Below are 13,348 nucleotides of genomic sequence, written 5' to 3' on the forward strand. Positions count from 1 at the left end.
TGTACAGATCTGCCATGGTGACCACCCCAGCCCGTGTCCATTGGTGTAATGCGACTTCAGTCACAACCCCATCGGCTTGAGGAGTGCCTAATAGAGGGAGTGCCGGGGCATAGGGTTTTGTTGTGCGTGTGACTCATAGGCTACGTATGTAGCACTTGCGGGCCACAGCTAGATGTAGCTGCGGCGGGCAGACGACTTTGGTCAAAGGGTGAAATAGCGTATGGATCTGCACATGGGTCAGCATTGTCGTATCCGTGGATGTGTCGCCCAGGTTCCTGCCGCCCAGCCAGCCGGCCACCCATTGCAGCTGTGCCACATGGTAGTAAAGCTCTTGATTGGGAACTGCGAGGCCTCCCGCATCTGTGGGTGCATAAAGCTTTGCCAGCGCTACCCGGGGTCGTCCCGCGTGCCAAATGAAACCCCTGATCAGGGTTTCCAGTTCTCGGAAGATTCGGGCCGAGACATATACTGGGATGTTGTAGTAGTAATACAACAGCCTCGGCAGTATTATCATCTTTGTTAGTGTCACTCGGCTGGGTACATTAAGCGGAAGGGTCTTCCAAAAGGATATTTGCGCCTGCACAGAGGAGATGGCTCTTATTAGGTTGCCCTCCAGTACGTCAGCTATGGACCTGTATATGTGAACAACGAGGCATCGGAACGTAGTGGGGTACCAGGCGAGCCGCGCATCGTTGATGCTGACCTCATTTTCCTGTACGTCTGGGCTAAACGAGTATGCTCCGGATTTGGTCCAATTAACCCTGAGCCCTGACATCGCCTCGAAGACGCGGAATATGTCAGACAGCGCTGGTGGCAAGCGGGTCAGATCCTTGATGTACAGGAGCAAGTCATCTGCATATAATGAGACTGTATGTATGCCATATGCCAGTGGAATTCCCCACTCCGCACCCCAAGTTCTCAGTATTTCCGCAAGAAGTTCCATTGCTAGCGAGAAAAGCAACGGGGACAGCGGGCATCCTTGTCTGGTGCCTCGTCGAACTCTAATGGTGTCCGACAGTAGTCTGCCCGTACTTCAGGTTTCTGGTATAGCAAGCTCACCATATCTATATATTCGTCTCCGATGTTAAACTTTCGTAATACCGCCAGCAGGTAAGGCCATTCTACAGAGTCGAATGCTTTTTCTAGATCTAATACCAAGCACCCCGACTGTGGCCATTGCCGCGTGGCGTACTTCTACACTCTAAACAGCCGCCTTATATTATGCGAGGTACTCCTCGTGGGTACGTAGCCATTTTGATCTCCATGTACTAGGGTGGTCACCAACGGGGCCAGTCGTTGGGCCAATGTGGAGGCCAGTATCTTATAGTCAGTATTTAAGAGGGCTAATGGCCGATACGAGCCTAGCCGCGTGCTATCCCTATCTGTCTTCAGGAGAGAAACGAGGTTAGCCTCATTGAGGGTGGGGGGGGGAGAGAGGAGTCTTCGAAAGCTGCCGTGTATACTCGGAGTAGTTCGTGGACCAGTACGTCTGAGTACGCTTTGTAGAACTCAGCGGGTAGCCCATCCGGACCTGGGGACTTGCCGTTGGAAAGGGTGAGGATGGCTGTGCGCAGCTCGTCTGGTGTAAGCGGGCCCCTAGGTCGTCGCGCTGAGGATCGTCCAGATCCACCAGGGTAATGGCGCTGAGATAGTCAGTGATGTCTGTAAGTGTGACTTGCAGTCGGGAGCCGTACAATGCACGGTAGCGTGTGGTAAAGGCCTCATGTATCTTGGCTTGCGTGTATACCACTTCATCCTGTTCAGTTTGAATTGTTGTCACTGGCGCCATGCGGTCCCCCCGTCTGATCAGCCAAGCCAACAGTTTGCCAGGCTTACCCGAAGGTATTTACCATGGGGAGGACATCAAGGAATTTGGGCCGGGAGGCTCCAAATCCGGTGTAGCGCTGGAAAATTGTTGTATGACAAATAGAATCATCAAGCACATGAATCACTGAGGTGATGTCATCATAACAATGACGATTTAATTATATTTGTAGATAAAATCTTTCAAATCGATGAACACGAGCCGCTCTCAAAATCGGCATCCACTTGCAAATCGGCTGCGACGCGGCTTGTCCGTATTCGTGTTCACCTTCACAATGCGCTGAACCACATTGTGAAGGTGAACACGAATACGGACAGGTTTTTCTAGGCACTTTTTTGAGTAGTCCATTCATTAGTGTTCATTTTCCTTTAGACCTGTTTGCCCCTTCGCCCCCCCCACGTCCTGATGAAGGCCCCGTTTTAAGGCTGAAACTGTCGCCTACCATCCATTTGGGGTCGAAACGTCGACTTTGTTTCTCTCCAACCAACGGCTTGCGCTAACAATGAATTTAATACATGTAGAAGCACTGTGAGCACGTTGACACAAAGGAATGTACTGAACTATTGTTTGTCTTCTTGTATAACTGGCTCACGTTTTGAAGCCAGGGCGAATTATGTACTGGTTTACAAACTACTGATCTTTTATCGCACTTTAGATTGTACAAAGATTTTCAATTACTTATCCTCACTTTGCACTACCTTCCTTTCCTCACTCCACCTGAGGCACACTTTACTATGATGGTGATAAAATGCCTCTATTGTTTTTTGCTTCCTTCTCACACTATGATTAAAAACAAGTGTGATAAGACTTCAGATTATTATTGTTTTCATTTTTTCATATGTTTGTTTGATACCTTTTATGTACTGGGATCTCCTTGTATATGTATCGGTCAAATACTCAGGTCCCAGCGACTTTAGTGGGTTAACCCTTTCTTCTGTACCATGGCCCAAGACACAAGACAGGCTGTAGTCTGCCTTGGCCCTTCTTGTCTCTGGTAGAACCGTTCTGACGTTAAACAAATAGCCTTTTCCCCCCACTGCCATTCTGTAGGTACTTGCCGGTTGGGCCAGAGATCGGCCAGGTTTACATACTGTAAAGTGAAGACAGAGTTGCACTGGCCTATAGGGCAATATGGCAGTGTCCAACAGGCTGGTCTGACAGATCAATGTGTGGGCCGTTTTATGGTCTTGTGGGCCGTTTTATGGTCTTGTGGCCCTGTTTTTACTGTTGATATCTCTGGTACTAAAACAAAGATTGCCTGTAGCAAGCTCAAATCCATACAGTCTTCAATACTTTGCAAAGTACCAATACAGCATATCTTTAAAAGATCAAAACTGTCCCAATTTATAAACATTGGCAACTTTGTTTAGCTTTTTAATTCACTAATCTGTGACACTTATTTTGGTGTCCAGCAGATTTTCTGTCCCAGTACGACACTTATTATTACAGGTAAGGACGCACTGAAGCTGCTGCTCTGCCAGCTTAAGTGGGGGTTGCCTGGGACAGATTACATTATTTTACTGCCATTCTTAACTTTCATCTATGGCTTGCAGGTCATAGCAAAGCAGAAGGAGTGGTACAACTGTGGCATGGGGAAGGGATGGAGGAGTTAAAAAAAGGGACGAGGATGCGGCCTAACAGCTAGGGAGGTCAACCTCAAATCTGGGGTACAGTGTTCGAGTCTCGGCAACGACTCTCAACATCTTGTGAATCTGGACAAATCATTCAATCTCCAAGTGCCTAACAAAAATGAATGTGTCCTTGTGTAACGCAACTGGTGCTCATGTAAAGCGCTCTGATACCGGATACCTACGGGCCAAGTTTGCGCTATATAAAACACTGGGGAAAAAAACCTAAAAATAGTGACAGGCTGGAAGAGAAATGTTTGAAATATAAAAGAAAAAATAAGTTGGAGGCAAATATAATGAAAATGCAAATAAGGACAGAAAGAAGAAAAGTTAAAAGGAAGTAAATGGAACGTACGCACAAAAGAAGAATGGAAAGGACAGAAGGACAGAAAGGGAAAAAGAATGGGAGGGAGAAAGAATGAAACTTGGAAAAAGGGATAGCATGAAGAAACGAAGAAATAAAAATGGGATGAGAGAATGAAGGGAAAGCCGAAAATAGAATTAAATGTTGGAAAGAAGGAATGAGAGACAGGTGGAAGGTCAGTGGAAGGAAAGGAAGTGAAGAATTACCAAATAGAAGGAAGGCAAGAAGAAAGAGGGATGAGAGAAGGAGCAAAGGAAGTGCAGGAGATGATAAAAAGGAAGGAAGGAAGGAACGAGAATGTGAGAATGGGACTCAGGAAAGGAAAAATGGAAATCCGGAAGAAAAATTAAACATATATATTTAAAGAAGGACAGAGAGCTCAAAAGACACATGTAGAGCTCTGGTTTTTGCATTACTGATGGACTCTCGGGCCAGCAATGTGTTTAAAGCCTGTGTATGTTTTTCCACCTGCACGTCACGGGTGCCCAGCCCAAGGAAAAAAAAAATGTGAGTACAGATTGCCGTAGATGTGCACGTGCCATGTGGCCCTCTCCGTGGTGAAATGGCATTGCAGCATTGAAGAAATAATGGTCATTCTCCCCAATGTGCTGCTCTGAGACAGCGCTAAACAACCTGGAACATGGTGAGTGGGGATGAATAATCAGCGAATGTGGTTAGCCGTCTTCACATAACTGCTAAACGTCTATGGGAAGAATTATGACAGTACAAAAGCCATGTGTGAATGCAAGATTTTTTCACATACTAATAGTTTCATCACCATGCCCGACTTAATTGTGCAGCTGTAGACATCTTTGAGACTGATAGCTGATTACAATTTCCAGCAGCCTGGCTTTCGATAGTGTTGCCGGTGCAATGGCAACAGGGCTGAAGGTTGCTTAAGAAACGACTGCACTTTATGATTGTCTTTAACTACCCAACTGAGGGACCAGGGGTCCCATGTCACTGGCTTGCATTAGTCTCAAGGGACCCCTTTACACGCCTCTGCTGATATAACATGTGAATCATTATAATAGAAAACAAATCCATTATACTGTTAAGAATAAAAATAGATTTTTAACATGAATCTATACCTCCAGGAATTAATCACCCTTTGACATTAAGGGCTTGATTACGAGTTTGGCGGTGGGCCACGGGGTCCGCCCTGCCGCTGTACCATCAAATCTGTGGTCCAGCCTAGGAGATTCCTCCTGTATGGCCGCTTTTTTTGGCATTCCCACGGCGGTGCCTCTAAAAATGGGCCACCCAATGGGAACGTCAAAAACAGTTCCTGCATGACATGGACTGTAAAGTCCATGCCGTGCAGGAACTGGTATGTATGCACACAGGAGAACACATGTTTTGCCCCCATGTGCATCCCATGCATGATACACCAGGGGGGCCTGTAGGGTCACCTTTATTTCCTCTCCGCCATGGTTCTCATGGAGGAGGAACAGCCATGAAAACAGTGGTGGAGAGGACACTTGTAATATGCACCACTGCAAAGGGGCAATGGCGGTCTGACCGCACTAATTATAATAGGGCGCCACCGCCGCACACCCGCGAGTCTGGCAATCCGAGGACTGGCAGATTCATAAGCGAGCCTTAAGGCATAATGACAAATAGTAAATTGTTAATTAGAAGAACTACACTTTTGCTTTTAGAGTCTCACAGAAGAAACGCACGGTAAAGCACTTGTTATGGGAATTTGACATTAAACGTCATATATCCCTCAGAATTCTTAAATAATCACAGAGGAACTTGGGGCTATTTTCTTTAATAGAATATAGCTGACCTCTTTTCAGTTCAAAAGTAAGTTTATTGAGGAAAATATAAGTCACAATACAAAAGACAATACAACAATACATAGTCCCACGAACCAAATGTAAAACTTAGAAGCAAGATAGTTGGATATATAAATTAATTCGGTATACTTAAAGGAAAAAGAATTGTTATAGATATGCAGAATAATCAATATAAATAAAAGAAGACTATAAATCATATAAAAAATTATAATGCGAAATTCAAAATGATGTTATTTATGTAGTAGCAATGAAAGGAAAGTCATGGAGGTTTGTAAATTTCTTGTTGTGCTGGAGTCAGGGTGGAGGAACATCTAGCAGTAGCATCGATGAACAATGTAATAGGCAACCATAAACTCAAGCATTTCGTTGCTATGTGAATAGGATACAGAAGAGTTGTATAACATACAGCATACCACCAAACTTGGTAAGATAGTTTGGTAAAATCTTTCCAATTTTTTGTTATCTGCTGAAAGGCAACTGCCAACAATATGTCTAGTATTTGTGTCAGAATTGCAGTTTGTCCAAATCGGAGATAAGCTTCCCAAAAACACATGAGAGGCAGAGAAAGAACATTTGGAATAAAAAATTACGTTCAGTTGAGACCACACTTTTCCTTAAAAATAACAAACAAGAGGGCTAGTAAAAAATAGATGGTGTAGATTTGTATGTGGGGAGAAGCATGTCCAGCAAGCATCGTAGAGATCGGCGTGACTTTTTTTTAAAGAGACCGGGGTTAACAAACGTCTAGTATTTATAAAAAGAGTGTCTGTGTAGTATTTGCTGCTCTTGAAGATTTCCTGATTTTAGACCATGTTTTATTCCATGTGTCCGTAGACCAATTAACTTCCAGATCTTGTTCCCAAGAAAGTTCCACTTTATTTTTCTCTCGTATAATACACGGGGTCTGTACGTAACTATAAATAACAGATGCTTTAGGGTTGGTATGTAAAAGAGAATGTAATCTGTCAACTGAGGAAGGTGTAGGATTATTGGGATGATTTGGAAGTATGTATTAGATATGAGCGGTTAGGATAGCTTGTTTCAAAAGAAGAAACTTAGATTGAAATAACATGGGTAGGTCAAAAAGTTTACTAGCCTGCGAGAAAGGCATAATCTGGTCCTGTGCATATAATTGATTAATCCAAATGAAACCTCTTTGCCTCCAGGATCTCCAGTAAAAGGCTTGCCACGTATAATATAATTGAATTATGCCATATTGTGGACCTGCAGAAAGTAGTCCAATTTATAGGGTCTAATGGGGAATTGGGTTTCAGAATTTTAGAAGTGTACTTAATTATGGGAGTCAATAGTGATTGTGGTTGGCGGGAAAAAGATATTCTTGAAATGAGAAGGGAGAGAGAAAAGAGAGTTCAAGTTTAGCCCAAAGAGGACAGTCCTGAGAGGGATCAGAGAGCCATCTTGATGCTTGACAAAGCAAATTTTTTTTTTGAAATATAGGAAAGTCAGGAAAGTTAATACCACCTTCTGACTTAGGACAAATCAATTTTGATAGAGACATGCGTAACTTTTTGTTGCTCCAGAAAAAAGAGGACAATAAAGACTTTATTTTCTTGAAACATTTTAAGGGACTGGGTAATGGGATATTGGAGATTGTGTAGAGAATTATAGGGGAAAGCATCATCTTAATGGTGTTTAAACAACCCCACCAAGATAAGTATAGAGGATGCCCTCTAGTGGTTAAAGAGGATATTCTCTGTGTACAGTTTTCCATGAAGCGTGAAAATGTACTTGAGATAGATGGAGTAAAATGTAAACCTAAATACTTAATGTACTGAGGGCTCCATGTGAAATTTGAGATTGCGAAATCGTCTTTAAAAGTATATTTTGTTAGAGGTAATGTTTTGCATTTATCTTTATTTCATTTATATCTAGAGACAGCTGTAAAGGAGTCTACTTCATGTAGGAATGCAGGGAGAGAAGACTGGGGTTGTGAAATAAATAATAATATATCGTCAGCATTTGCCGCCAATTTAATTTGAGTATTATTCAAATCAAATCCTCCGGTTTTTTTTTTTTTTACGGATCCGTGATAAAAAGGGTTCTAAAGCTAAATTTAAAAGAAATGGGGATAATGGACAGCCCTGACGGACACCTCTACTCAAACTAAAATAAGAAGATATACCACAGTTTGCACAGATGTTGGATCTATTCTACTACGTGATCACGCTCCTATTACCATTCGGTTAGATATTTTACAGAAACCCCACACGCCTCGTAAATGGCGTTTTAATAACGCTCTTCTTTTAGATCCAGTATTCACCTCTTCTTTTGTCTCATTTTTTAATGAATACTGTTTGTTGAATCAGAGTGATACTTTACCTTTTCATGTGGTGTGGGATGCGTTTAAAGCAACAGCTAGAGATTTAACTATTGGGTATGTCACCAAAACCCTCCTAGCCAGGTTAAAGAAACTGGAGCATTCTTACTATTCTTCGAAGTCAAAAGATTGTTTAACAATACTTATAAATGTCAAATTTCTGTTTAATAAGGAATCGATAAATAACGCTTCAACATAGTTATTAAAGTCTAGTATGACATTTTACAGGGGTCAGAATAAAGCTGGCAAAGTATTAGCTAATTATTTGAAAGTTAAGCATAACAAACTTAATATAGAATCTATTATGGATGAGCAACAAATATTGAAATTTAAAGATGATGATATTTTAAATAAATTTCTTCAATTTTATAAGACACTTTACACATCACAAATTCCTCCGATAGATTATCACATATCCCCATTTTTATCTGGTATCCAGCTGTCATCTATGCCCAACAAGATTTTACTATTTTACAAAATGACTTCTCACAAAAGGAACTTTCTATTGCACTACAGTCACTCAAAAAAGATAAATCCCTAGGCCCAGATGGTTTAACTGTTGAGTTTTTCTGCACACTTTACATATTTATTACTTCCAAAATTACACAATCTATTACATTCTGTTTTAAGCTCAGGGGAATCCGAAGGCTCTTTTTCAGATGCCTTATCTGTCTTATACCAAAAGAAGGGAAAGATTTAAGGTACTGTAAAAACTTTCGACCCATATCTTTAGTTAATGTCGATTATAAAAATGTTATAAAGACTCTGGCCATGTGTTTGGAAGCCCACGTACCTGATTTGTTGGGAATGGAACAATCTGGATTTGTTAAAGGTCGCCTTATTACAGACAATACTTGTTAATTTTTTGACATTTTGGCTAAGTCCTCCCGTGTTCCACACTCTTTAGCAGCAGTAGGGTTGGACCCAGAAAAAGCGTTTGATAGAGTGGAATTACCATACCTTTTTCAGACTCTTAAGTGGTTCGGATTTGGACCTAAATTCATCTCTTTAATATCAATTTATATTCGAATCCAAGAGCGGCTGTATAGCAGACATCTTTTGACAGGATGGTGTTAGGGCTATATATGTGATCAGTAATGTCAAATGAGATGTCATCAGTGATGTCATCAGTGATGTCATTTGAGATGTCATCAGTGATGTCATCAGTGATGTCATTTGAGATGTCATCAGTGATGTCATCAGTGATGTCACTGACCATGTCATGAATGATGTAATATGTGACATGATCAGCAGTGGATTGCGGGTGCGCGATATATAGTTAGTGCAACTAACTATATATGTGAATTTCAATGGTTTTGTGTGAGTAAAATAAGGTTTTGTAAATGCTAATTCCTAACTATATATGGTCTATAACCTATGGTTTTTTCAGTGAATTTTCAAGGTTTTGTAAATGCTAATTCCTAACTATATATGGTCTATAACCTATGGTTTTTTCAGTGAATTTCAATGGTTTTTTAATAGCAAATATCAAAAGCTGTAAAATGTATTCTCGTTTTAAAGGAAAAATATATTTTATATGTATTTAATATATTTTTTTTATGTATATAAATTTTTTGAGGGAACGAATTTATCAACTATCATGCTGAAGAAGAGTGTGGGGAAAAAAAAACAAAGAGGAGGACTAAGAGGAAAGAACAATCAGTTCAAAAATACAATTGCTTTAAAGCATGAAGTGCTTTTCCACACATTTACATTTAAATAACCCATATTAGAACATACAATATATCTACAGAGGAGACGGTGTACATTGAATTTTAGACTCTTCATTGGTACCTACATGTTGGTACTTACATCACCCACACAACACAACAGCTCTATTCAGAGCTACCCTACCTCAAAGCACTCTAAAATATTATTTTACTATTTCCCTTGGTTTTCCCCTTGTTACGCTTTCCGGAACGCTACCCGGTTTTTACATATATGGACCTCCTCAGCCACCCTCAGAAAACCTAGGGGGTCAGGATATGTCTCCCGTGCCCCCTTAAACCCATTCCCAACATTGTTTAACCTCCATCTTGTGACTAAATATGTCCGAAACACAAGATGGCGGACTCCCGTTACGCTACCGGTGAGCTACCCAGTTCGCGTACCGGGTAGCGCTTCCACTGCGAAAAATCGAAAAAAAATGTATTTTATTTTTTTGCCCCGCGGGGCCCTTTAATAGCCCCCACATTAATCCTAGGGGGTCAGGAGGGGTCTACCTTGCCCCTTTCATTCATTTCCCCCTTCGTTTATTTCCACCTCTTGTCTCTCGATCCTACCGAGAGACAAGATGACGGCTGCTCCGGACTGTTTAGAATGTTGAGAGTCACCCGAGAGCCAATCCGCTTCTCCTCGCGAAGTTCCGTTACGCGTCTGGTACGCGAACCGGGGCGCTAACCGGGACGCTGTCACAGATATATATATTTTTTTGAACGTTAATTTCTCAAAATCTACTGGAGCACATATCTTGAGACCTAGCAAAGGCACATCGGGCAAACAGTCTCTACAATTTTGCCAAGTTTTGTGGAAATCCATTCAGCCGTTCGAGCTAAAAGTGAGTCCAACCGCCCTATGGAAAACTCAATGTTAAAAACACGTTTTGGGACCCCCCTTTTTTCTCGGCCCCCGCTTGACGAAACCCACCCAAACTTTTGGGGGACGCTCAGAAACAAAATGTGCCATTTTCCTGAAAATTTCAGCCAATTCCGTCCATCAACGCCAAAGTTATTCAACATAGAATTTTCAGAAATCCCTATTCAAAAAAATCCTAACTATATATACCTACTGGCGACCGCCAGTAGGTAATATATAACATTTCTATGGCAAAATGAAACCCCTCATTTTGTTCCTTTGCAAAATAAATGTTTTAAGTGTTAACACTTTATTCCAATCAAGATGACTTCAGGTGTGTCATACTTTTGTCATAAGTAAGACTGTTAGCGCTCTAGTTGTTCTTTAGAACACTCTGGGACATTCTGTCACTGGGCTATAGTTGGGCTACATCTGGCTGATATTTGGGCTACATTTGTTTGTTTTTGTCTCTGGTGGCCATCTTTGGGCTACATTGGGCTACATTGGGCTACATTTGGGCTCTAACATATATATAGCCCAATGTAGCCCAATATATATTTTTCAAAGTTAATTTTCGTAAAAACCACTGGAGCATATATCTTGAGACATAGCAAAGGCACATCGGGCTACCAGTCCCTACAATTTTGCCAAGTTTTGTGGAAATCCATTCAGCCGTTCGAGCTAAAAGTGAGTCCAACCGCCCTATGGAAAACTCAATGTTAAAAACACGTTTTGGAACCCCCCTTTTTTCTCGGCCCCCGCGTGACGAAACCCCTCCAAACTTTCAGGGGACGCTCAGAAACAAAATGTGCCATTTTCCTGAAAATTTCAGCCAATTCCGTCCATCAACGCCAAAGTTATTCAACATAGAATTTTCAGAAATCCCTATTCAAAAAAATCCTAACTATATATACCTACTGGCGACCGCCAGTAGGTAATATATATATATATATTCACTGAAAAAAACCATAGGTTTTACAGACGTTATAGTTACATTGCTTGCAGAGAAACAAACTTCGCATTGCATTAAGCCCTGCCCGACGCGTTTCGTGCGAAGCACTTAATCATGGGCTGCGGGCTTCTAAAAGAGTTCCAGTCACAGCTGTTGTTTGAGCACCACTCCAATACTCAGACCCCCGCCCCGATGGGCGTATCCACTTGCATGGCACACTGGTCTTTGTAGTGCTATAGTCTTCCTAAGTGGGTCGCGAGTGACTGGACCCAAGTTTTCAAATTATTTTTCACAGTGGGTAGCGTTGTAAAATCTCTCCCGCTAGCGATGCTTTTCACAATTCACCATTGGGCTTCACCTGCTCCCAAAGCCGTCACGTCGCATGGCGCCACAGCGGGACTGTACAACGGTACAGCCGGACCTCCCTCGCGGCTCAGGCTGGATTTGTTAAAGGTTGCCTTATTACAGACAATACTTGTTAATTTTTTGACATTTTGGCTAAGTCCTCCCGTGTTCCACACTCTTTAGCAGCAGTAGGGTTGGACCCAGAAAAAGGGTTTGATAGAGTCGAATTACCATACCTTTTTCAGACTCTTAAGTGGTTCGGATTTGGACCTAAAATCATCTCTTTAATATCAATTTATATTCGAATCCAAGAGCGGCTGTATAGCTGACATCTTTTGACAGGATGGTGTTAGGGCTATATATATATATATATATATATATATGTATATATATATATATATATATATATATGGGAAAGAAAAGGTTGCCCCACTGTTGGTTCGCACTCACTGGGGGTTGAAGCCATGGCAGGGAGGCAGCACTCTAATCATTTCCCCACATTTAGCCTGCCGACGCGTTTCGGGAAACTCCCTTCCTCTGGGCAGATACAGGCACTGAAAGACACAACGTAGACTGCCAGATTATTCCCTCTTTTATTTCGATGCTCTACAGGTGAGTTCATAGCATTCTGGGACTGGTAGTATCATCAAACCCAAGTGGGCGGTGCCTTGTACAATGTCCGTAAAATTTTGAAACATTTGTGGGACCAGCAATGTTCAAATGGCGTCTCCACCTGTTCAAAAGGCTCCCCCAATCACGCTTCTTGCAATACCAGTGTCCTTGCAGCGTCCCGCTCAGGTATCGCGGAGGTGCGAGCCGTGACCTGGACCTGGCCACAATTATTGGAAAGAAAAGGTTGCCCCACTGTTGGTTCGCACTCACTGGGGGTTGAAGCCATGGCAGGGAGGCAGCACTCTAATCATTTCCCCACATTTAGCCTGCCGACGCGTTTCGGGAAACTCCCTTCCTCTGGGCAGATACAGGCACTGAAAGACACAACGTAGACTGCCAGATTATTCCCTCTTTTATTTCGATGCTCTACAGGTGAGTTCATAGCATTCTGGGACTGGTAGTACCATTAAACCCAAGTGGGCGGTGCCTTGTACAATGTCCGTAAAATTTTGAAACATTTGTGGGACCAGCAATGTTCAAATGGCGTATCAACCTGTTCAAAAGGCTCCCCCAATCACGCTTCTTGCAATACCAGTGTCCTTGCAGCGTCCCGCTCAGGTATTGCGGAGGTGCGAGCCGTGACCTGGACCTGGCCACAATTATTGGAAAGAAAAGGTTGCCCCACTGTTGGTTCGCACTCACTGGGGGACTGGGACTGGCAAGCATATATATATTCACTGAAAAAAACATAGGTTTTACAGACGTTATAGTTAGGAATTAGCATTCACAGAAAAAACCTTAAGTTTCCGGGACGTTATAGTTAGTTGGACATTTAACTCACATAAAACCAGAGAAATTCGCCAGTTATAGTCAATTGAGCTAACTATAACTCGCACGCCCGCAATGCA

Source organism: Lissotriton helveticus, chromosome 7 (genome assembly GCF_964261635.1).
Source record: "Lissotriton helveticus chromosome 7, aLisHel1.1, whole genome shotgun sequence".
Lineage (NCBI taxonomy): Eukaryota > Metazoa > Chordata > Amphibia > Caudata > Salamandridae > Lissotriton > Lissotriton helveticus.